Source organism: Cebus imitator, unplaced genomic scaffold (genome assembly GCF_001604975.1).
Source record: "Cebus imitator isolate Cc_AM_T3 unplaced genomic scaffold, Cebus_imitator-1.0 Scaffold184, whole genome shotgun sequence".
NCBI classification, from domain to species: Eukaryota; Metazoa; Chordata; class Mammalia; order Primates; family Cebidae; genus Cebus; species Cebus imitator.
Genome location: NW_016107499.1, coordinates 2,396,579 through 2,419,938, shown reverse-complemented (window position 1 = coordinate 2,419,938; position 23,360 = coordinate 2,396,579). Strand labels below are relative to the sequence as shown.

The 23,360-nt window shown below is 35.8% G+C and overlaps 1 non-coding gene across 1 annotated transcript; it reads left to right on the top strand.

The window, feature by feature from the left end:
* The first annotated feature begins 20,989 nt into the window (after window positions 1–20,989).
* On the top strand, window positions 20,990–21,096 carry LOC119473791. The gene has a single exon (XR_005203012.1). It is a non-coding gene; the product is annotated as a U6 spliceosomal RNA (small nuclear RNA).
* The last annotated feature ends 2,264 nt before the right edge of the window (window positions 21,097–23,360 follow it).

The following is a 23,360-nucleotide window of genomic DNA, read 5'->3' as shown; positions in this document are numbered from 1 at the left end:
GATTGCCAGGATTGTCTTGAACTCCTGGCCTCAAAGATCCGCCTGTCTCAGTCTTCCAATGTGCTAGGATTACAGGTATGAAGTACCACAGCTGGACAACTTGTCTATTAGATCAAGAAGTATTTGATGACGAATATTTAACTCTTTTTTTCCCCTGTGGAAAAATATTAATTAGGAAATAAAAACATCATAAGCTATGGTTTTAATTCTGACATCAACTCTAATTCTTGTCTATTAGATCAAGAAGTATTTGATGACTAATATTTAACTCGTTTTTTTCCCTGTGGAAAAATATTAATTAGGAAATAAAAACATCATAAGCTATGGTTTTAATTCTGACATCAACTCTAATATAGGCAGTAAGGTAAAAATATTAATTAGGAAATAAATACATCATAAGCTATGGTTTTAGTTCTGACATCAACTCTAATATAGGTAGACAAGAATGCCAATGCCACATCTCATTTTGTAAAGTTGGATAGAAAAATACCTAAAAGAATATGCTTCTGATTCTTAATTCAACAAATTATCAACCACTACAAGGGTTAAAATCAACCCTGGCAATCTGAGGTCTTCTATGGATTATCTCTTCCAGCTAATATTAATGTTAGGTGTTGAAATATCAAGGTGACACAGAAACAGTTTAGATAAAGCTGCCGGTACAGGATCTATGTACTCATCCATCTCCCAGGTAAACAATTCAACAGAAAAGATTAATGGTCCTCAGAATATTAGTCTTACTTATCTCTTTAGTTTTAAGACTAGTAAAGCTGGCAATTTTATAGGACTGTGGCGTCAAGCCAATGTGTGTGCCAAATTTAAATTTCTCATTTAATTCTAAACTGCATCATAAAAGCCATGTGAGATTTTGTTTTAGGACACTTTATCTGTTAAGAGTGTTCCTTTTTAAAAGATACAGATTTTTCCTTGATTTGTTAGAGAAACACTGAGAAAAAAGAATCAGGTGCTATATTGAGTTATATAGAAACATAAAATCTGCAAACTGCTAATAGAATCAATCAAATGCAAAAGTCAAAATTTAAATGCCAGATTCTGCATTAGAAAAAAATATATACAGTCAATTTGCGTGAGACTGAAATTTTTTGTTACTTCATTGTGCTGTGTTTTGCTGCATCAAATGCATCCTTACATAGACTACTAATTATTTTTTTTTAATAGGCACTCAGTAAGTTTTATTTAAGACTATTTAGTGACATGGAAAAAATGTTCACAGCACAAGATGAAATTTACAATGCAATAAATATGTACATGAACTATTATCTTAATTAAATAATAAATGCTTTACAATTTGAAAAATAATACCTGGCTAAAAATATTCCAACATATTAATGAACTTTATTTCTAAGAAAATGAAAGTTAATTTTTAATTTATCAATCTTCAAATTATCTATAATGTCCATGTTTTATTTTCAGAACAGAAAAGTACATTATAATTTGTAAATTAAAAAATACTGCACATTAAATTCTGTATCTCATTTGCTCTTATAAATAACTGGAACATTTTCACTTCAACTATAGTGCTGCTATATATATATTATGTATATATAAAACATATATATACATTACTCATATATGAGTAAACTTATTCATAATATATATAGCCTGTGACAGACATTATAACAATATTTTATTTTTCTATAATTATATTTTCAAATATTTGCATTAAAAAATTCATATTTACTGTCATTTTCAAGAATAAAACTTTTATTCATTCTGTGAGGCTTATCTGAACACCAATGCTTAGAAGACTTTCCCTTAACTTATTTTGAAGCAAAAATTTGCCAATCAATTACTAACAAATAGTGTGAGCATGGCCCACACAGACAGACCCAGCTCCTCACTCTTGGAATGCTGGTGAACATCTGCCATGATAGCTTTAGGGCAACACTGTCAAATGGCCTTTGGAATCAATTAGAAGCACCAGTCCTGCAACAGGAAATTATGGCTCTCCTACTCCAGAAACAAAGCAAAGCAGAAGCTTCCATTATTAACTAGATTATTTTGTAAAAGAAGAAGGAGAACATTTGAATCTTGCTAAGCTTTTCTAAATAATTACTGGTTATAACTACACTCATCCACAAATGTGGATGATTTTTTCTTAAATTTTGTCTTAAATTTTCTGAAATCTTAAATGTCAGAATTTAAGAAGAGATTAGAGAAAGAGACTTATTATTCCACACTTTCACTACCAAGAAAGTCTAGCTAACCGGTGGTTACAGTTCTTTTTTTCTTTTAATATATATTTTATTGCACTTTACTTTCTGGGGTACATGTGAAGAACATGTGGGATTATTGCATAGGTACATATATGGCAATGAGATTTGCTGCCTCTACCTCCATCACCTATATCTGGCATTTCTCCCCTTGTTATCCCTCCCCAACTCCCTAACCCTGCTGTCCCTCCCCTACTCCCTCAACAGACCCCAGTGTGTGATGCTCCCCTCCCTGTGTCCATGTGTTCTCATTGTTCAACACCCACCTATGAGTGAGAACATGTGGTGTTTGATTTTCTATTCTTCTGTCAGTTTGCTGGGGATGGTGGTTTCCAGGTTCATCCATGTCCCTACAAAGGACACGAACTCATCATTTTTGATGGCTGCATAGTATTCCATGGTGTATATGTGCCCCATTTTCCCTGTCCAGTCTATCATTGATAGGCATTTGGGTTGGTTCCAGGTCTTCGCTATCGTAAACAGTGCCACAATGAGCATACGTATGCATGTGTCTTTATAAAAGAACAATTTATAATACTTTGAGTATATACCCAGTAATGGGATTGCTGGGTCAAATGGAATTTCTATTTCTAGGTCCTTGAGGAATCACCACACTGTTTACCACAATGGTTGAACTAATTTACACTCCCACCAACAGTGTAAAAGTGTTCCTATTTCTCCACATCCTCTCCAGCATCTGTTGTCTCCAGATTTTTTAATGATCGCCATTCTAACTGGCATGAGATGGTATCTCAATGTGGTTTTGATTTGCATTTTTCTAATGACCAGTGATGATGAGCATTTTTTCATGTTTGTTGGCTTCATATATGTCTTCTTTTGAAAAGTGTCTGTTCATATCCTTCACCCACTTTTGAATGGGTTTGTTTGTTTTTTTCTTTTAAATTTGTTTTAGTTCTTTGTAAATTCTGGATATTAGCCCTTTGTCAGATGGGTAGATGGCAATTCTTGTTTTAGAAAATTTGTCATTTTTCACTGAACAGATGCCCTCAATTACACACTACAACAAACTGCCTACACCTTGATTTGCGGTCTGGTCTTTCTCAAGTTGTCATTCTCTCATATTGTCTTTCTGACATGCTAAGTCTTCTCAATCTAATTAACTATCTATAATTTAAGGGTCCATGCAGAAAGCACAATGGCAGTGCTAACCAATGCCTGTCACTAGTCTATTCCTTAACTTGAGGATTCCATGAGTAAAAACCTTCACCAGAGCATTTCATTTCCAATGTCTCTTTTAAAACAAAAACTATATAAGTTGATTGACAGTGGAAAATGCCTCTTTAGTAATACTTCTAAAGCTGAAAAAATACAAGACCTAATTTTGACCACCTAACTTTGTAAAAAAAAAGAACTTATTTAGCAATAAATTCAATGCCTTATGTTTCTTGAAATTAAACATTTTTACTTAGTTTATACTTTTTGAGAGTTTCAGATTTTAATTATTTTAAATAAATGCTTCTTTTTAAAAGTGGTGCTCAGAAAAGCAATATGAAAGAGTGAAGCAGTGTTTTAACTTCTTGAATTAATCTTGGTGCCACTTCTGGGCAAGGATGTCCATTTTAAATATTCTGCAGCAACCTGCACCTCTCTCTATTCCAGTCCTTATCATTTCCAATGTTTACTTTTGATTTATGTTACAATTTCATCCATCTATCATAGTGACTAGAAAACAGTAGTCACTTAATTTATGTTAGAATTAAGAAATGAATATCTATGTGGAATGTTTAACAAACGGGGCATTTTGTTCTTGTTGGAACGTATGGATAAAATATAAGATGTGATTTAATAATTGATTTCAAGTATGAAAAATCAACTGCAAACTTACAGAATTTGAGATAGCAGCCAGTTAATAAATTCAGCGTAAGCAAAATAGTGTGTTGTTTTTTTTTTTTTTACCTGTCCACCATTTAGTACTTCTATAAAAGCTACTTTATAGTGCCTAAATTGGACTGGTTCTTGACTTTTCTGTTATCCCTTATTATAATTTCCTAGTGAGGCCTGTCCATCCAAAGTAATATCCAGGATTCTGGAATTATTTTATGTACTTTCTCTTGTACTTAAAATCTTTGTCACAGTAGTCAACTAGGCTTAGATTTCAATTTCAGCTCTAACTTTTATTGGTCGAATGGCTTTGCTCCAATTATCCCTCCTAACCCTCATCTACCCAATAGCGATAACAGTGTTATCTATTATAGGATTACTTCTCAAAGTAATCTTGTAAACTTAAGCAAATAAAATATCATAACTTAATATCTGAGCTTTGAAAGTGTTAAAATAATTATGCTTACAAATATGTTATATACAAATAACTATACTTATATAAATGTAGCATATGTATTAAATACGATTAACCTGAGTCCTCTTAATCTGGGGAGTTTCTATATATTTTTCACAAACAGGACAGGGCTATTATAAATTTGTCATTCCCAGTGTTGTGACAAAGTTGTTACCAATCCAGAGGTATTTACAATTTAAAAGCCAATAAAAGCTGCACTCCAATATGTAATTTTAAAAAGTACATTAAGACACATATAGAGATTTGGGAGAGACTTATTGAGGAAGACAACCTGTCTTTCAAATTCCCCTGAAATAATACACACATAGATGCCTATTAAAGACCTACTAATAAGAACTATTGTCCCATTATAAATACAATAGACTGTGGCTTTAAACTTAGCAACTAGAATGTTAGAGAGATATGTGATTTAAAAGCAACCGTGGAAGAAGAGAGCAGACTAATATATAATCTATATACTGCATAATGGAGTAATATTTTTTATACCATTTTAGATTGGGCCTCGTAGCTTCTTCTTGTTCCACTCACCCCCAGAATAAGGGAAAGGGTGTGTGTGTGTGTGTGTGTGTGTGTGTGTGTGTAACAGAGAGAGAGTGAGAGCATGCCTGTGTGTACACTGTGAAGAGGTTTGGCAATGTTCTACTGAGGATGTGAGGCTGAGGTCTGTAAATGTAGGCCTGCCGTTACTGTGAAACACTCTGTAAGGACAAGGTTGCAGAAGGATCACAAAACAGAGAGGATTAGGAGGTGCTAACAATGTTTTGAGAAGCTATCTTTAGTAATAGGTCCACATATTCCGCAAGACAAGTTTTTAAATCTTTTCCTTGTTTATAAAATTCTCAAACATATATGTACATTTATTTTTTCTTTACATTTTTCTTCATTTTATATTTTTTCCACAATAAAAATTAACTACTGTATAATTTTTGAGCAATTATATTTTAAAATTTGTTTTTATATATGTAACGGTCAGTTTTTTGCTTAACATAATGCAAATGAAAAATACAGGATGCTTTCATGGGCCTGATGATGATCAAAAGACCAAAGTGTTTCTAATCTCTAAGTCTATTCTGATCCAGCAATTCTACATCTAGTTTAAGAGTTCATCATAAGACTTTTTTCAAATATATATATATATACATATATCTATTATTATTATACTTTTCAGTTCTGGGGTTACATGTGCAGCTATTACAGGATTGTTACATAGGTATACACGTGCCATGGTGGTTTGCTGCCTCCATCCCCCTGTCACCTACATTAGATATTTTTAAGTAATTGGGTGACTATCTCATACAGGGTTATTTGATGCAACTCTACAAAAGTAAAAACGTAGATCCAATCAATACTAAAGTCTATCTGAAAGGATTTATGAAATAAACTATGGTACATCCATCGCTTATAGTTCTTAGCTATTAAAATAATGTTCAGGTCAGGTGTGGTGGCTCATGTCTGTAATCCCAGCACTTTTGGGGGCTAAGGCAGGCAGATCACCTGAGATGGGGAGTTCGAGGCCAGCCTGAGCAACATGGAGAAATCCTGTCTGTACTAAAAGTACAAAATTAGCCGGGCATGGTGGCAGCTGCCTGTAGTTCCAGGTACTATCGAGTCTGAGGCAGGAGAATTGCTTGAACCGGGGAGGTGGAGGTTGCAGTGAGCCAAGACTATGCCATTGCACTCCAGCCTGGACAACAAGAGCGATATTCCACCTCAAATAATAACAACAATAATAATAATAATAACAATAATAATGCTCAGAAAGTACAAACTCAACATTACGAGACGTTCTTACAAGATGTTCGTCAAAACAATGCTGACAACTAAGCCCATTGGAGAGCACCTGCCCAGTGCAAAGAAGACATGTGCCATTTGGCTTCCACCACATCTATGTAAGGCTGAAAAGCCAGCACCACCAGATGATCAATCTACTTTACAAGAGAAGGTGCACAATGCATAGGACAGGTTCTTGTAGAAAGATAAATCACAGTGTGGGTTTTAGTCATTGCATTCTCTTTAGGGAAAGACCCATGGTACCCCAATGGTAAAATGAAGCTGATACAGAAAGTATATTGTTTAAAGGAGCATGTAAGATATATATCTTAATAATATTGCTCAGGGCTATTGAATAGGCTATTATATTTTAAACTTAACATGTCCTTCACAAATCAACAAATTACATGTATGATATTCTATTTTTCTTAATAGCACTTGCTGCGTCACATCTCATGGTTAACGATAATAAATATAATTCAGGCACGTATTTCTATGATTTCTATGTTAATGACAAATGTAAAATTTCCTCAGTGTTCTAGTGCACTTCTATGCTGATAGCCAATAAAGTAACTAATAATTATTTCAATATTGCAATTACGTATAAATCCTGCCTTTCTGTGTATTAGTCTGTTCTTGTCCTGCTATAAAGAAATGCCTGACACTGAGTAATTTATAAAGCAAAGAGGTCTAATTGGCTCAGAGTTCCGCAGGCTCTACAGGAAGCATGGCTGGGGAGGCCTCAGGACATTTACAATCATGGCAGAAGGTGAAGGAGAGGCAGGAGCTATGTGGCAGGAGCAAGAGAAAGAGAGAAAAGTGGGAGGTGCTACATACTTTTAAACAACAAGATCTCATGATAACTCACTATTATGAGAACAACACCAAAGGGAAAATTCTCCCCAATGATCCAATTACCTCTGACCAGGCCCTACCTCCAACATTGGGTAAAGATAATTCTAACAAATGAAAGGAAGTTGGACTAAAGGGCTTCCTGTCCTTGGTGGACAAAGAATTAACTAGTTTAAAGAGTTATGAAAAAAAGAGAAATTAACTTTGTATTGCATTGAGTTTTGACAATATTTTACTTGTTCCACAATGACTTTTCCCAATCTTAATTAATTTAGCAAAAATATATTGAATTTATCTACTCTACTACACTTATTATGCAAAAAATCTGGAGTCTCAGTATAATTCTGATAACAGCGACCACACGTCCCCTAGCATTTGATGGAAACACTAGTTTAGATCTATGAGAGTTTTTTAATGTGAATATTTGTGATATTGGTTGTTTTTTATTCCAATACACCATTCCCCTTCAAAGTCTTAAAGATTTTTTGACCTATTTAGTTTTTCTCTTCTCTGCTACCAAGAAGAACTGAGACTACTAACCATTGTTTTTAAGTAAGAATGCTAAGGTGGATGGCACTTTTCTCAAAAATGTAAACTTTAGGTTATTACTGCAATATAACACTAATACTTACAAATTCCATTTTGAAATTTTGATAGAAAAATGAGGTAATGTGGTAAACAGAGAGGTTTTTTTTTTTTTTTTTTTTTTTTTTTTTTTTTTTTTTTTTTTTTTTTTTTTTTTTTTTTTTTTTTTTTTAAATACTTTTTTGGGAAAAGACTCTCTGCCCAGCTTTGAACACAATGATTAGCTGCCTCCGGGTCAGCTTCAGCTTCTTAGCCAATATTTGCGATTCCCAGGGAAAAGACTTTGTCAGGTCTATTTCTAATTTGGTATCTCCCCTTCCCAATCAAGCTTTGACCCTTTTCTTTTCTTTGGGATTATAACTCAAATAATCCTTTTGCCTTACTGTCTTAGAACCCAACCACCATATCAATGCTGGGAATGGTCCAGGAAAAGAATTATTTAGATGAGATCACTTACTGACTAATAGAGCATTAGGGTCTCATTCTGAGTTTTCAGGAGAGCAGAACCATCCTCTAGAATAAGGTGAAAATCCAAATGGAAAGAAATATACCTTGTCTTCCTGGAAAAATTTGTCAATGTAGGAGATTGCATTGACTGGTATTATGACTCAAGCATCTACAATGTATGCATAAAATAATAATTAAGAAAATAATGGGGGCTGGGCACGGTGGCTCAAGCCTGTAATCCCAGCACTTTGGGAGGCCGAGGCGGGTGGATCATGAGGTCAAGAGATTGAGACCATCCTGATCAACATGGTGAAACCCCGTCTCTACTAAAAATACAAAAAATTAGCTGGGCATGGTGGTGCGTGCCTGTAATCCCAGCTACTCAAGAGGCTGAGGCAGGAGAATTGCCTGAACCCAGGAGGCGGAGGTTGCGGTGAGCCGAGATTGTGCCATTGCACTCCAGCCTGGGTAACATGAGTGAAACTCCGTCTCAAAAAAAAAGAAAATAATGGGATCCAATGGTTATATTTAAGTTGCATCAGTACCTCACAGATGGATAATATAAAGCTGAGTCCAATTAATAAACAACTTATATTTCATACTTGCATATTTATTTTGCTCTTGCTAGAACACTGGATGTGCTACCTAATCTGACTTAACTATTTTTTTCCCATTTTGATATTTGCATATTATATCAGCATTCTGCCTTTTACAGATAAACAAGAAAGAACTAAAGGAAAAGAAACAATAGGTTACTTTGTTTGTCTTTATCTTTCTGTGTGGCTATTTTCAGCACAAGATGTTGACAAATATGCAGAAGTAATACAGGGAGTTAACACAGGAAAGAAAACATGTAACTGTGTTTCTTGTTCTTTCATGTTTCTTACATCATCTGAATTAGTTTCCTAGGGCTGATATAATAAAGTCTCACAAACTAGGTGCCTTAAACAGCAGCAACGTCTTGCCTCATAATTCTGGAGGTCATGATTTTAACCTTACCTCTAAATAAGTTAACATTCTCAGGTACTGGAAGTTAATACGCCAACATATTTTTTGAACAACACAATCCATGTTGTCATTGCCGTTCTGCTAGCAAAGCAAATTCTGGCTTGAACACGATGATTCAGGGCCATCAACACCTGTGCTGACTGACTAGCCCACATAACATGCTTTCCTTGTATTCACTGCTTTCAGCCTCATTAAACTGCCACATATTATCAGTGCACAAAATTTTGTTTTCATGAGTCATCATGAACGCTATATATAAATGCACTATTGAAAAATTGTGGTGGACTCAAATATTGTGCATATCTCCCATACTTACTTGTATGTTGCATTGTCACATCAGATTTCAGTTATAAAACTCAAGTTCCAAGACAAAATTATTAAAAATTTTGTGGCATCATGGTTTCAGATCATGAAGTTATGCATTATTCCAACAACATGGACCACCACTTGCCCTTACTGATCTGCTACTTCTGCTTCTAAAAGTGCAACCTGTCAGCAATATAGACCAAGAGCACCAGTTAGAGGTGATTACTTGAAGAGATGAACTGGCCATGATGGAAACCATCTCAATTTGTTCTCACAGGAATAGAAAACAATTTCAGCTATAATGTTGCCTTTGCTACCCGCAGAGCTTCAGCTAGCACCCCTTGAAGGGACTTACAAAATATCTGATTCTCAAGCATAACATTTAAGCAGGAAATCAATTCAGCAGTGTAGAAGATGCTGGATGGTCCTATGACCATGTGATGTTGGTTATATCACATACCCCCACCACCAGCAGCTTCTGCCTAGAAGTATTAGAATAATAAGAGTATTCGAATGGCATGTTTCAAAGACACAACTGAAGTGTCATCTTGGAGGAAATAGCATGTAAATACTGCTCGTGATACTCCAGTGCATAGTGTACACGTAAAATCAGAGAGCATTGAGTCAAATCGCATTTTGTCTCCTATAGAAGGAATATGCATGTTTGGGAAACTAAGGGTTGGGGCCAAAGTTGGCCAACTTATCACTTCTATTGACTCACCAAGGGACTTATACTTCCTGTCTCTGTAACTCTGATCCTCAAAGAGTTGCAGGTTTCTTTGACTGAAAAGCCACGGCTGCTGGCTGGAAACTCTGGGCTCCTTATGTCCGGGGGCTGATAGACAATAAGGGGAGTATTCATCTCAACAGAGGTACTTGACCATGGTTAGGCAAAGGTAACTCTACGTATTTACTCAATGGTGGCACAGAAAAGCATATGTTAAATTCTGGCAAAAATCTCTTGTATCTCATGGTTTATCCTTGCCAACTGTGATTATAAATGAATACTTGCAATAACTCATTCTGAAGAAAGGTTATCAATTATTCGGATACCTGCAAAATAAAGGTTTAGATCAAACTATCAGGCAAACTAAAGGGATTGGAAGAAGTGGTAGCTAAGGAGAAAATAATTTAGAATGGATAGTGGAAGAGAAAATGATGAGTACCATTTGTGGTCCCAAAACCAAATGCAAAGACCAGACTGTAATTCTTTTCACAAATCTCCTTGTTACAAAATTTACTCTTAGACATGTAAATGCTCAGCTAAAACCTCCTTTCAGAAGAAAACTTGATGCTCTCTTGCAAGAAATGCAATTAACTCTTAACTCAGAGTCCAATTTGGACTGTTAGTAAAGGCTAGGCTCTTCTCGTGACAAACCATAGCCAATAATGGGCAAGGCAGTGGAAAAAAAAACTGTCGTTACTACCCTATTTGGGACTTTTCTAGTGGGCAGTCATTCTTTGGGCATCCCCCTTCATTTGGAAAGATTTGTTCAAGTATACATTGCAGTCTGATAGTAACCCCTACCCAATCATACTTTTTTTTTGTTTGTTTTGCATCTTTCTCAGGCTTTTTTCCCTAAAAAAACTTTTGGAGTCTTAGCTCCCTTTCAGTAATTGTCTCTAAGCAATTTCTGAATGAGCCCACTGGAAATAAGCAAGCTTATTTTTCAATGTCAATTCCAAGAATAGAGTAGTTAGTACCTGCAAATTAAGGCTCCCTGAAATGATAGCATGAAGCTGAGATTTGATATCATAATCAATCAGATCCTTTCCAGCATGGGATACGTAATAATGCAAATAATCTATCCACTTTGAAGAAGCAGCCTAGTTCTAGACAAAACCATTTGCATTTGCATCCCCAAAGTTACCAAATATATTTTGGTGTATGAAAAGGCAATTCAAGCAGAGGGCTAAAATTTCTATAGCTATATTGAATATTGTGTAATAGAATATAGGAGCAAGTGATAATACTGATCACTAAATCTCTTGATATTTTGATTGCTTGTTGTCTGTGTATATAAATGCACATATATATATATATAAAAACATATGTATCATATATATATATATATTTTAGCTGGAGTGTAATACAATCTGGCAATGAAAATGTGGTAATATGGTTATAAAAGAGCAAATTTAAAAATTCAGTGATTGCATTATGACCCAAAATTACTTTGTTCAGTAAGGGAAACAAGTCCTAAGCTTTCCTTCATAATATAGTTCAAAGCTGCTGTAAGCTCAAATTCTCAGGGAAACTGTAGAGTGCAAAATAGAAAATTAGCAGGAGAAAAAAAGCTTAGGAATTATTATTTTTTTCTTTCCTTACTTTTTTTACTCTGCTCTATTTCTTTAGCAAGGACAGCTTAATACCTCTCTTGAAGGTTTATAGCACTTGTGGGGTTTGAGGTTTGGAAGTTAGACCTCCTCCTTTTCCTTACATTTCCATTGGCTGCAGATGGTCTCTGCTGGTGAGAACACAAGATTACACACTACCACTTTCTTTCTTCTCCTATTCCGTAGCTGACAAAAGGGACAAGAATACTGCGTTGTTGGCCATCATAGCAGAGTGACACTTACAGCACACTGAAAGTCAGGAAGAGCTGAATTGTACGTACTAACACCACAAATTTAATACAGTGGAGAAAGACATTTCTGGAAGTAATTATAACTTCCCACATGTGTGTCTTTAGAGCTGAGTATTGTTTATTTTGTGGAAAGGATAAGGTCCTTCTTCAGTAGAAAAGCATAAGCAGACTAATAAGGGGACATGCTGAGTTGAAATTTCAGGAGCTCCCAGCTCCACAAATGTCATTTTTTATTCTCTTTGCTTTGAAACAAGATTCAAGCAAAGTTACAACTATAATTGCAGAGTGAAGGAACTAAGTAATAGCATGTTCCAAAATTTCTTCTTTTAACTCAGTGTTATAGCCTGTGAAACAGACAGATAGTCATGAATATTGCCTGAGTATTATGGAAAACTAAATGAAGTGGTACTAGTTCTATAAATTCAATGTGCTTCTTTTGTTTCTTTGTTTAATATTGGCAGCTCTTTATTAAAACCTACTTTAGGCTAGGCATGGTGGCTCACGTCTGTAATCCCAACACTTTGGGAGGCTGAGGTGGGTGTATCATGAGGTCAAGAGACTGAAGACCATTTTGGCCAAGATGGTGAAACCCCATCTCTACTAAAAATACAAAAATTAGGCTGGGTGCAGTCGTTCATGCCTGTAATCCCAGCACTTTGGGAGGCCGAGGCTGGCGGATCACGAGATCAACAGATCGAGACCAACCTGGCCAACTAAAAATACAAAAATTAGCCGGGCGTGGTGGCACATGGTCCCAGCTGTGGTCCTGTGGTCCCAGCTACTCGGGAGTCTGAGGTGGAAGAACTGCTTGAACCCAGGAGGTGGAGGTTGTAGTGAGCCGAGATTGCGCCACTGCACTCCAGCCTGGTGACAGAGCAAGACTCTGTCTTAAAAAAAAAAAAAAAAAAAAAAAAAAATTAGCTGGGCATGCTGGTGCGTTTAATCCCAGCTACTCTGGAGGCTAAGGCAGGAGAATTGTTTGAACCTGGGAGACAGAGGTTGCAGTGAGCAGAGGTCATACCACTGCGTTGCAGCCTGGCAACAGAGTGAGACTCTGTCTCAAAAAAAATAAATAAATAAACACTTTGTTGGTATGTCATCACTGACCATAATGATTTTTATAATAGTATATTTCAGTCATCAATCGAAGTTTTTCTTCATAGAGATAGAAATTCATCTTATTTTTCTCTGTCACAGGAATAATTTATTAACACTTTACTAATTATGGCAAAATCTGAATGTTAGAACTTAGTATAGTCTAACATAATTTAATGTTAACATAATTAATTGACTAGATGGTATAATAATCAGGGAGATTTAGAAAATAAATGCAACTAAGGCTATTACCTCACTTATTGATTTAACACTTGAAAGCAAATTAGTTGTTCAACAGGGGGAAATCAGAGATTTCCACATAAAGTACTGTGTAGTTGATATTTGGAGGCAAATGTAGAAAGGAGACAGGGAAAAATAGCGTGGTTTGCTTCTGATTACATATCATGTATCTCGGTATTAGACTATAGAGTTTTTATAAGATAACTATTAATAAAAGTACACACACATTTGCATGGAACCTCAGAATATCAGTTCCAGAAGAACCTCATATACAGGTTTCATGCATACATTTTTCTTGGTGTTTATTACTAAGATCAAATGTGCCCCTATAGGTTTTCTCTTCTTGCCAGTATAACTACGTGCAGCCTGTGGCAGGTCGCTGAGCTTTAAAATGCAATGCTGCATTTAAATGTCAGCTCTTAGATGCTTACTCAGACTTTCTTGAAGAAAGTTATTTTGTTGCCATAAGGTGGAATGGGCATACCAGACCTCCTTTAATGGACATGGTATGGGTAGATTAAGACAAAGCCCAACATCAAGAAAATTTTATTTCTTGTTAAGACTTTGGCTGCTTTACTAGAGAAATATTCTAGGAAATAAAAACCTGTACCAATAGATAAGAGATTTATGAGAAACCTGGAAGCTCATCTCATATGTAGGAGGCCTGTCCTTAGGCATTAGAGCTGCTGAGTGATTTGCAGATGGCTCCTCAACTTTTAATTCAAAGGTAATATTTTGTTTCCACTCTTTGTTATTTGGTCTCAAGTGACTCTTTGTAAAAGGGAATTAAGGGACCTAGTCTCCCTATGTAGAAATTAAGGCAGCAGAAGGGACACGTTTTTGGAATGTACCAGGGCTCCAGCACTATAAACAGTCATTATCCTTATTTATATGGATATTGCTCTGGCCACTGGTATTCTAATGATTAGGGCCTGATGTCAAGGTTTGTACAGGACAGTTTTCTGTGTTTAACAAATATTGAACAAACTAAAATTGGAATTGCAATACCGATGAAAATACATATCATGGCTTAGGAAACTATTCACAATGAAAAATGTGTATGTCTTCTCAAAGCAGATGGTATAATCCCAAGAGGCAGGCAAATGGGTGCATAAACAGGATAGTGGCTGTGAAGGAAACTTGCGCTAAAGTGGGTATGGTGCTGCGAGATCCCATGAGATTCCCAAACCAAAATGATTGGGAGTGGCATTTACATGTTATGCCTAAAGACATGAAACCTTCCCATGACAGGAAGGTTGATGACACTGAGCCACTCCCTAGTCATCAGGGTAAAAGTTTGTTCTAACAGAAATTTATGTTTGCACAAAGTTTGCCCGAATTTCCTGGATGACTTCCAAACACTAATAATGCTATTTTATAGAGGCATACATTGAAATCGATTGGATGGTGGAGGCTGGACAAGTTTTCATGGGAGATAGTCAACTCTGCCCCAGGGATGGGCCAGGCACTCTAAGAATCTAACCACAACCTTTCCACTCTGGCTTAAAATCACTAAATAATTCAAGAGTTTGTTTTTTACTTAGTCTGGCTTTCCCATAATCTGCCCAAAGAACTACTATTTTATTTTAGTTAAAAATAACCATAGGAATAATAAAATTTGCCTTTGAAGTTTAGGAAAGAGAAAAATATATTTAAAATTGAGTCATAATGTATGTTACATGACTATACAGAAAAAAACTGGTATAGTTTGTGAGTTAATTAGGGATTCAAGACCTGCATGGTATCTCTAGCTTTTAGGCAATATTTTGCAGAGTGAAACTGGAACATACCAACTTACTAAAATTATGACTACTTTAATCCATTGTGGGTTTGTTTTATCAACTCAGCTTTAAAATCTGGAAATTCTTTTCATTCTATATTCTGTTAAAATACCTAGCTTTAATCCAGGAGGTCAATAGGTCTAATATTGGACTACTATGTTGAGAGTGGGAAATTATTGGTAAATTCTAATATTGATCATAAAAACTCATTGTACCAATTTAACTTAGCCCTCAAACAGTTTACCTTTGTGAGGGCCAAAATCTACAAAGCTGTGTAGCTTCTAACCACTGGCTGAAGAAAATAGTCCACCTCAGAAAATATGTAGAAATAGGAGTAAAACCTGAAAGGTCACAGTTTTTATTTTGATGTAATTTGAGATTATTTTCATACGAGTCAAATTAAAAGAAAACATTTTTTTTCTCTGGGCATGGTGGCTCCTGCCTGCATTTCCAGCACTTAAAGGAGGCTGCGGCAGGCAGATCACTTGGGGTCAGGAGTCTGAGACTAGCCTCCCCAACACGGTGAAACTCTGCCTCTACTAAAAATACAAACATCAGCTGGGTGTGATGGTGCACATCTGTAATTCTAGCTAGTAGGGAGGCTGAGGGAGGCCTATCCCTTGAACCCAAGAGGTGGAGTTTGCAGTGAGCTGAGACTGCACCACTGCACTTGAACCTGGGTGACAGAGAGAGACTCCATCTCAAACAAAACAAATAAACTAAGAATAAATAAGAAAAGAAAACATATTTGCTTGTAATCTTGTAAATTATATCACAGGAGAGAGAGAATATAGTTTTAAATTAAATTTACCTTTGAAAAAAAATAATAAAGAATATAAAACTTGTCTCCAAAAGGCAGAAGTAAAATTGCACGCACCTGGGAGGGTCGGACACTTGTCATCACCTGAATGTTATTCTTTTACTTGTGGTATGTTGTTGATGAGTCAGATGGGCACCAGGTCCTTTCTGAATGTCTTGAAAGATGGACAGTAAATGTTTTTGTTTTGCTTTGGGTTTGTTTTATTTTGTCTTTTATCCTTTAAAACAGTATTTCTCAATGTGTGTAGCCTTGAATTTTTTGAAAGGATAATTGTTCACTGTAACATGCATTGCATGATGTTTCATACTCCTGGTATCTACTTATTAAAATTCTGATAGCTGGTTCCCATGTTTTTAATAAATTTTTTTATAAAGTGACTCCAAACATTTCCTAATGTCCCTAGGAGGGTTGAGAACTACTATGAGGTTTACACTTATCTGTTCCCGATGAATGAAAACTTGAGGGGCGACATGGGGCATGTGACCCTTGGAGAACCCAGCCTTTCGGTAAGGTGCTTTGGCCATTTTCCAGCTGAACATTTTTTTTTTGGTCCTCTAGGGAAAAAGTCAGGCTTGAAAAAATATCACTGGAAGGGAATTGTATAAAAGACTTAGGCCACTCAATTCCCAAGGGAGAGGAAGAAATGTCATGGGGAGCAGTTCATTTCCACATTTTCTTAAATTTACAACCCGTAATACTTTACCGAAAGGTGAGGGGGAAGTTGCTTTCCAGCATTACAAACTACAACACACTTATATTTGAGCACCATGATCACTGTCCATTGTTTCACAGCTGGAAGAGAGGACAATCACCTTGCAACCCTTGTGCAGATGTCAACATTTTTCTGCAGAAGGCCAGATGCAAACATTTTAGGTTTTGTGAGACAAACCTTTTTTGTCACAACTACTCAACTGTACCATTATAGTTCAATGAAACCAAAGGTGGTATATAAGTGAAGGGAATGGTGTGTTCCAATAAAACCTTATTTATAGGCCTGGTGCAGTGGCTCACGCCTGTAATCCCAGCAATTTGGGAAGCTGAGGCAGGCAGATCACCTGAGGTCAGGAGACTGAGACCAGCCTGGCCAACATGGTGAAATCCTATCTCTACTAAAAATACAAAATTTAGCCTGGCATGGTGGCAGGCGTCTGTAGTCCCAGCTACTTGGGAGGCCAAGGCAGGAGAGTCGCTTGAACCCAGGAGGCAGAGGTTGCAGTGAGCCGAGATGGTACCATTGCACTCCAGCCTGGGCAACAGAGTGAGATTCCATTTTAAAAAAAATTTTTTTTAAACCCATATTTACAGATATGTACCTTTTATGTCACAAAATATTATTCACTAATTTAATATTTTAAATGTTTAAAAAAATGTAAAAACCATGCCTACTTTCTATACCCATCCTACAAAATAAAAAGCAACAGGCCAGATACAGCCCATGAGCTACAGTTTAACACCTGAACTTGAATGGCCACCTGTGGACTAGCCTTAGCCAAGTTCACCAGCTCAGGTGCCACTATTGCTCAAGAGACTTGGCTGTATTTGAAGGATTAAGGAGGAAGGGATCCAAGATCCCTAGTAACATAGTGACTAAAGAATAGGTGATCCCAATAAAGAGCTATGTATACAATGTGGTGTGCATATTTTAATCTTTCACTTCTGTGCACAGGAAAATTTTTACCCATTTAAACATCTTAACAAATTTTTGTCTCTTATAAAAAAAAAATGAGAGGAATGGTGTGAACAAAGCTATTTGTCTCTTGAAGTTAGGAATCTTTCATTAACATGCTTAGAAAAATATTTAGTTGCAACAGTACTTAGGAAGAAGCAAAGAGGAGTATCTCACCAGGTTTTTGCCTAAAAATTTAGCAGAAATATTGTGGTGTGTAGGGTTAATTTCAAGTTAAATGCTGCATTGGGTTTTGCTGACTGAGACGTATATTCATGAAAATAGTTTATCTCCCAAGCCTCTGCTTTTCTTAATTTTTTTTTTTACTATTTATTATTTTTCTTCTTAAGAGCAATAACATACTTTTTTAAAAGTCTGCTTCAAAACTGTCACAATTATGTTACTCATACCTACTCTCAAAAAGCTAATAAAATAGGTGAGAGAATAATTAAATACTTCAAATATGTATTAAAATGATCAGCCTGTTTGCACAAGAACTCTCTATGCTAATTCTCTTCCTTTTATATAAGTTTGAAAAGTTTTTGTTTTGCTGTTGTTTTTGTTTTTTTAAGATGGAATCTCTGTCGCCCAGGCTGAAATACAATGGCACAATCTAGGCTGGCTGGAACATCCACCTCCCGGGTTCAAGCGATTCTCCTGCCTCAGCCTCCTGAGTAGCTGGGACTACACACACATACCACCACACCAGGCTAATTTTTGTATTTAATAGAGACAGGGTTTCACTATGTTGGCCAGGCTGGTCTCGAACTCCTGACCTCAGGTGATCTGCCTTCCTAGGCTTCCCAAAGTGCTGGAATTACAGGTGTAAGCTTCCATGTCCAGACATTTGAAAAGATTTTAATACAAAAATTAAAAAGAAAAACATATGATCTCTTTGTCTTCTTTCTCTTTTATTCCTTTGTATACAGTCATTCATTAAATCTTGTTAATTTTTGGCCTAAATGTCCATCTGCATATCACAAATTACTCCAATTATTTAGAATTCTCATTTTCCTTTTTATCTTATTTATTAACTTCTCTCAATATCTAGTCTAATTTCTTTAAATACTGCATGTGTGTCGAAATGCTTCCTTGACTCCCTGACTCTTCCCCCAGATTGACCCTTATCCCAAACACTTTTACCTGCTGTTTATATAAATGCATCAATATCCTCTCCTATTTCCTCTCTCATCTTCTCTTTTTTAGTAGAAAATATTTTTCTTAGCATCCTTTAGGACTAAATCTTTCTTACCTATATGTCAAAGCTCTATTTCTTAAATAAAATATTTCCTTAGTTCAAAGATAATTTTATAAAGGGTAATGTTGTGATTCATTCAAACATAAAATGACTACAGGCCAAATATTTTATTTACTCATTAATCAATAAGGCAGCCATGAGGCTGTAACAAGTAGTTTACAGAAGAATCCAGAGAAGAGATGCAAATATGCAATAAGAAATATTAAATATAGTTGCTAATAGAAGTAAAAATTCAATATATATGACAATAATGTAACTGCCTTTGCAAAAATTATAACTGAGACAATTATTACAGTGAAAGAGATGTGACCTCACTGACTCCATCTTGCTGCTAAACTCCACGCTGTCTTTCTTCATTCCTGGGCATAGGCCAAACTAACTGGCAGGAACTTAGGTCTTTTGGTTTAGCTTTGAAACAAAGACAGTAATACTCCTTTCCAAAAACAAACCCCCTTCCTTCCTGGGGACTAGACTGCCTTGCAGGACTAACAAATTAGCCACAAGATGAGAAATAGTCATTTGAGAGTCACATGCAGCTGGAGGCTGCAAGATTCTAAACCTCTCCAAATTGCTTCTGGTGATAAAATCACTATTGTAAAATCTGCCATGAATGCTCCAGATATTTTGCAGACCTTGCACTCCATGGATCAGCTGGCACAACCCGGATGGATAAATTGGCTCATCTGGTCCTGTGTCCCCCACCCAGGAACTGACTCAGTGTAAGAGGACAGCTTCCACTTCCTATGAGTCCACCTCCAACCTGACCAATCAGCATTCTCCACTTCCGGACCCTGTACTCACCAAATTATCCTTTAAAACTCTGATCTCCAAATTCTTGAGGGGATTGATTTGAATAATAACAAAACTCCAGTCTCCTACACAGCCAGCTCTGTGTGAATTACCTTTCTCTATTGCAATTTCCCTGTCTTGATAAATTGTCTCTGTCAAAGCAGCCAGTAAGGTGAACCTGTTGGGCAGTTACAATAAGCAACTGGAAATACATGAACAAAGTTCATTTCCCTTACTAGGAATAATTTGCATTATTGTTAATTCTTTATCATTTACAGAGTTGTAAAATATCTTAAATGCAATGAATATGGCATACCCAGGGAAACAGATAACCCAGATGATTGCATAAAACAGAATGCCCAGTAATCTTGCTGTGTGTGTGCCCATTACAAAGTCTTTACAATTTTTCCTGACACTGAGTCACTTCTGATTTTCTCCCTTCCTTTTGAAATGTTGCCTGTGGCATGTACAGCAGTTTTGGTTCATCCCCTTCATAACTCCAGGGAGCTCGTAGGCCAGCAGCAGTGGTATCCGCTGGGAGATTGGTAAAACAAACATTCTCAGGCCATGCTCCAACCTCTTGAACCAAAACCTGCATTTTAACAAGACGATCAGGTCACTTATGTGAACATTAGAGTCTTGGAAATGGTGGTCTATACTACACCAACTAATGCCACTTACAAGCTGATGAACTTGCATTGTTCGCTATTTTGTTACTATATCTTATGTTTATTTCCAAAATCTTTAGAATATAGCTTTAAGTAAATAAGGAAATTGAATTCAATTAATTAATTAATTAAAATCTTTTCTCAAAATGAGGCAGATGCTGGCACCGTTTTCCATTACTAAATGTTCTTAAATGGCTTTAAAATTTATCTGTCGTCTGATACTTGTGGAAGCTACAAGACATAGCTGAGCTCACAATGCACTGGAAAAATGAATAATGGAATTTTTTTATTCCTTGAAATATTTAAGAAATGTGCTATAACACATTATTATATATAAATAAAAGACATATCAAATACTAAGGGAATAAAGATCAAGTAGGTATTTTACTAATTAAAGTTCCCAAATAGGAAAAACTGTACCTTGTTTTACTTAATGTATATGATGTTCTCAACAGTGCTATGTTCCTGAAGACATTAAACAAAAGAGTTTTGGTATCTCAGTCTTAGCAAGTCTGAATTGAGTCAATTCCACACATGAGCAAAATATACTTTTACAAGATTTATGGTGCTCTCTTTGGCAGCACATATACTAAAAAATTAGAATGATACAGAGATTAGCATAGCCCCTGCACACCGATACCATGCAAACTTATGGAAATATTCCATATTTTTTGGAAGAAAATATCCTGCTTTCTGACAGATTACCTTGAAGGAAGAAAAAAGAACGTATTTTTGTGGATTATTTACCAATCACACTGCACAAGCATTTATTTTAGTAGATTTTTAAAATAAAACTGCTAATGCCAAAGCTTTGCATTAAAATAAATGAAATAAAAATAAATAAACAATAAAAAAATTTATGAAGCAAAACTAAACTCAAAACCACCTAATATGTTCTTGTTAGGTTTAGACATATTGTTATTGGGGCTAACTATATTAGCAAAAAAAAAAGTTAGAGGGATAAATATCCATTTATACTTTCACACAGGAACACACTACAGGGAGTTGTTCTGGTTGAAAAGTAGGAATGTTTTACCATGAAAAAAATTGCATTTATTTTTAGTTTATCACAGGTTCAGCTGAACTTTCTCTCTCATGTAATTTGTTAGTTAGTAATCAAAGCTATTTCAAATTATGTTTCTTCCTAAAACAGTTAAACCATAATTTCTTTTTAATTATACATTTGTATATATATCTATAAATGGGTAGCTCATATATTTTTATTTAGGAAAAATTTTTTTATAGGAAAAGCTTCTTAAAAATTCAGATTTGAAGTGCCAAGTTCTATTCTACTTAAGGCTTATTTCTAAAGAGAAAGCAATCCAAAAATGAAATGCCAAGAAAGGTGTTTTTAGCTATTCAGTATCCAACAACCACCTCTCTGCCTGTACATAGGCTGTTTTCTCATAGATCCTTTAATATGACAGGAAAGGTGGGCCATAAAATTTTCTTTTCCCGTATGATCTTACAACAAGGAAAAAAGCAACATTTGCTGTGCAAATAATAATAAAGACTTAGGTTATCAGCTCTGAGTTTCATGATATGAATCTGACTTCCTGCTCTAGTCATTGAATTTCAATTGACATAAAACACATTGATCTATAATTATTGCTGTAATATGAAATTAAGCAACATAAATTACAATGCCAGCAGGTGAGGTGGCTCACACCTATAATCCCACCACTTTGGGAGGCCAAGGCAAAAGGATCACTTGAAGCTGAGAGTTCAAGATCAGCCTTGGCAGTATAGCTAGATCCCTGTCTCTACAAAGCATTAACAAAACAAAAAATTAGCTGGGTGTGATGGTGTATACCTGCAGCCTTAGCTACTCAGGAGGCTGAGACAGAAGGTCCCCTTGAGCCTAGGAGGTCGAGGCTGCAGTGAGCTATGATCATGCTACTGCATTCCTGGCTGGGCAACAGGGTGAGACACTGTCTTTAAAAATAAAAAATTAGAATGCCAACAATTAATGTTAAGGTTAATTTTATACAAGAAAAATATTTCATCAAGTATCACTTCAATTTTCACTCCTTTTTTTCCCAAAAACACAATCAAATTAATAAATGAATGAACTGTCCAAACCCTTGCAGTCAGTAATGATAGTTTTCCAACTTTCAAAACTCTTTATACTCATTTTGGACCTGCATAGTTTTAGAATGTACCCTGAGGCAAGCTTTTCTTCAACTGTTTTCTTAAAGTACAGGCTCCTGCTAGTTTTGGTTTGTGGTTGATCAAGATGCTCCCTCTCTTGCCCATTCCTGTTTTGGTGTCTCATTTTATATTTAAGGCTTTGACTCACGGAGCTTCCTGTTTTGTAATCGTCTGACTCACCAGGAGAGTGGAAATGAATATCAAATATCATGTCTTGAAACTTTACCATATCAATTAGTTTACCTTTACCCATACTGTAGGATTGAATCTTCAAGGAAGGATTTTGTGTGTGTGTGTGTGTTTTGTTGTTGTTGCTTTTTTAGGGAATTATTTCTAAATAAAAAGAAATTCTGTTTTTTTTTAAATTAATCTGTGGTATTTAAGACTCAACTGAAAGATGTAGGTTCAGTTCCAGATTGTTAAAATATATGGTTAGATTTTACTTACTCAAAGATTTTACCTAGAAGTCTTTTAGAGGTAAATAATTCCCACACTCAAAGCCTAATCTCCTTTCTCTACTTTTTGTCTACAAATCTTCTCTCTCCAGGTGGGTTCCTTGGTTCAGTAATTTGTACCATAACCTTTCATCCACTCAAAAATCTATATCCACATAAAGATGGATTATTAAGCATATGTACTTATAGATATGACATTCATAACAGAAAAAGACAAGCTTAAAATTCATAAAATGTTCGTCTTTTGACATAACCTCTCTCCCTTCCCCTTTCCCTTTTCATATTCCCCTCCCTCCTCCTCCCCATCCTTTCTATCCTTGGTATGATGAG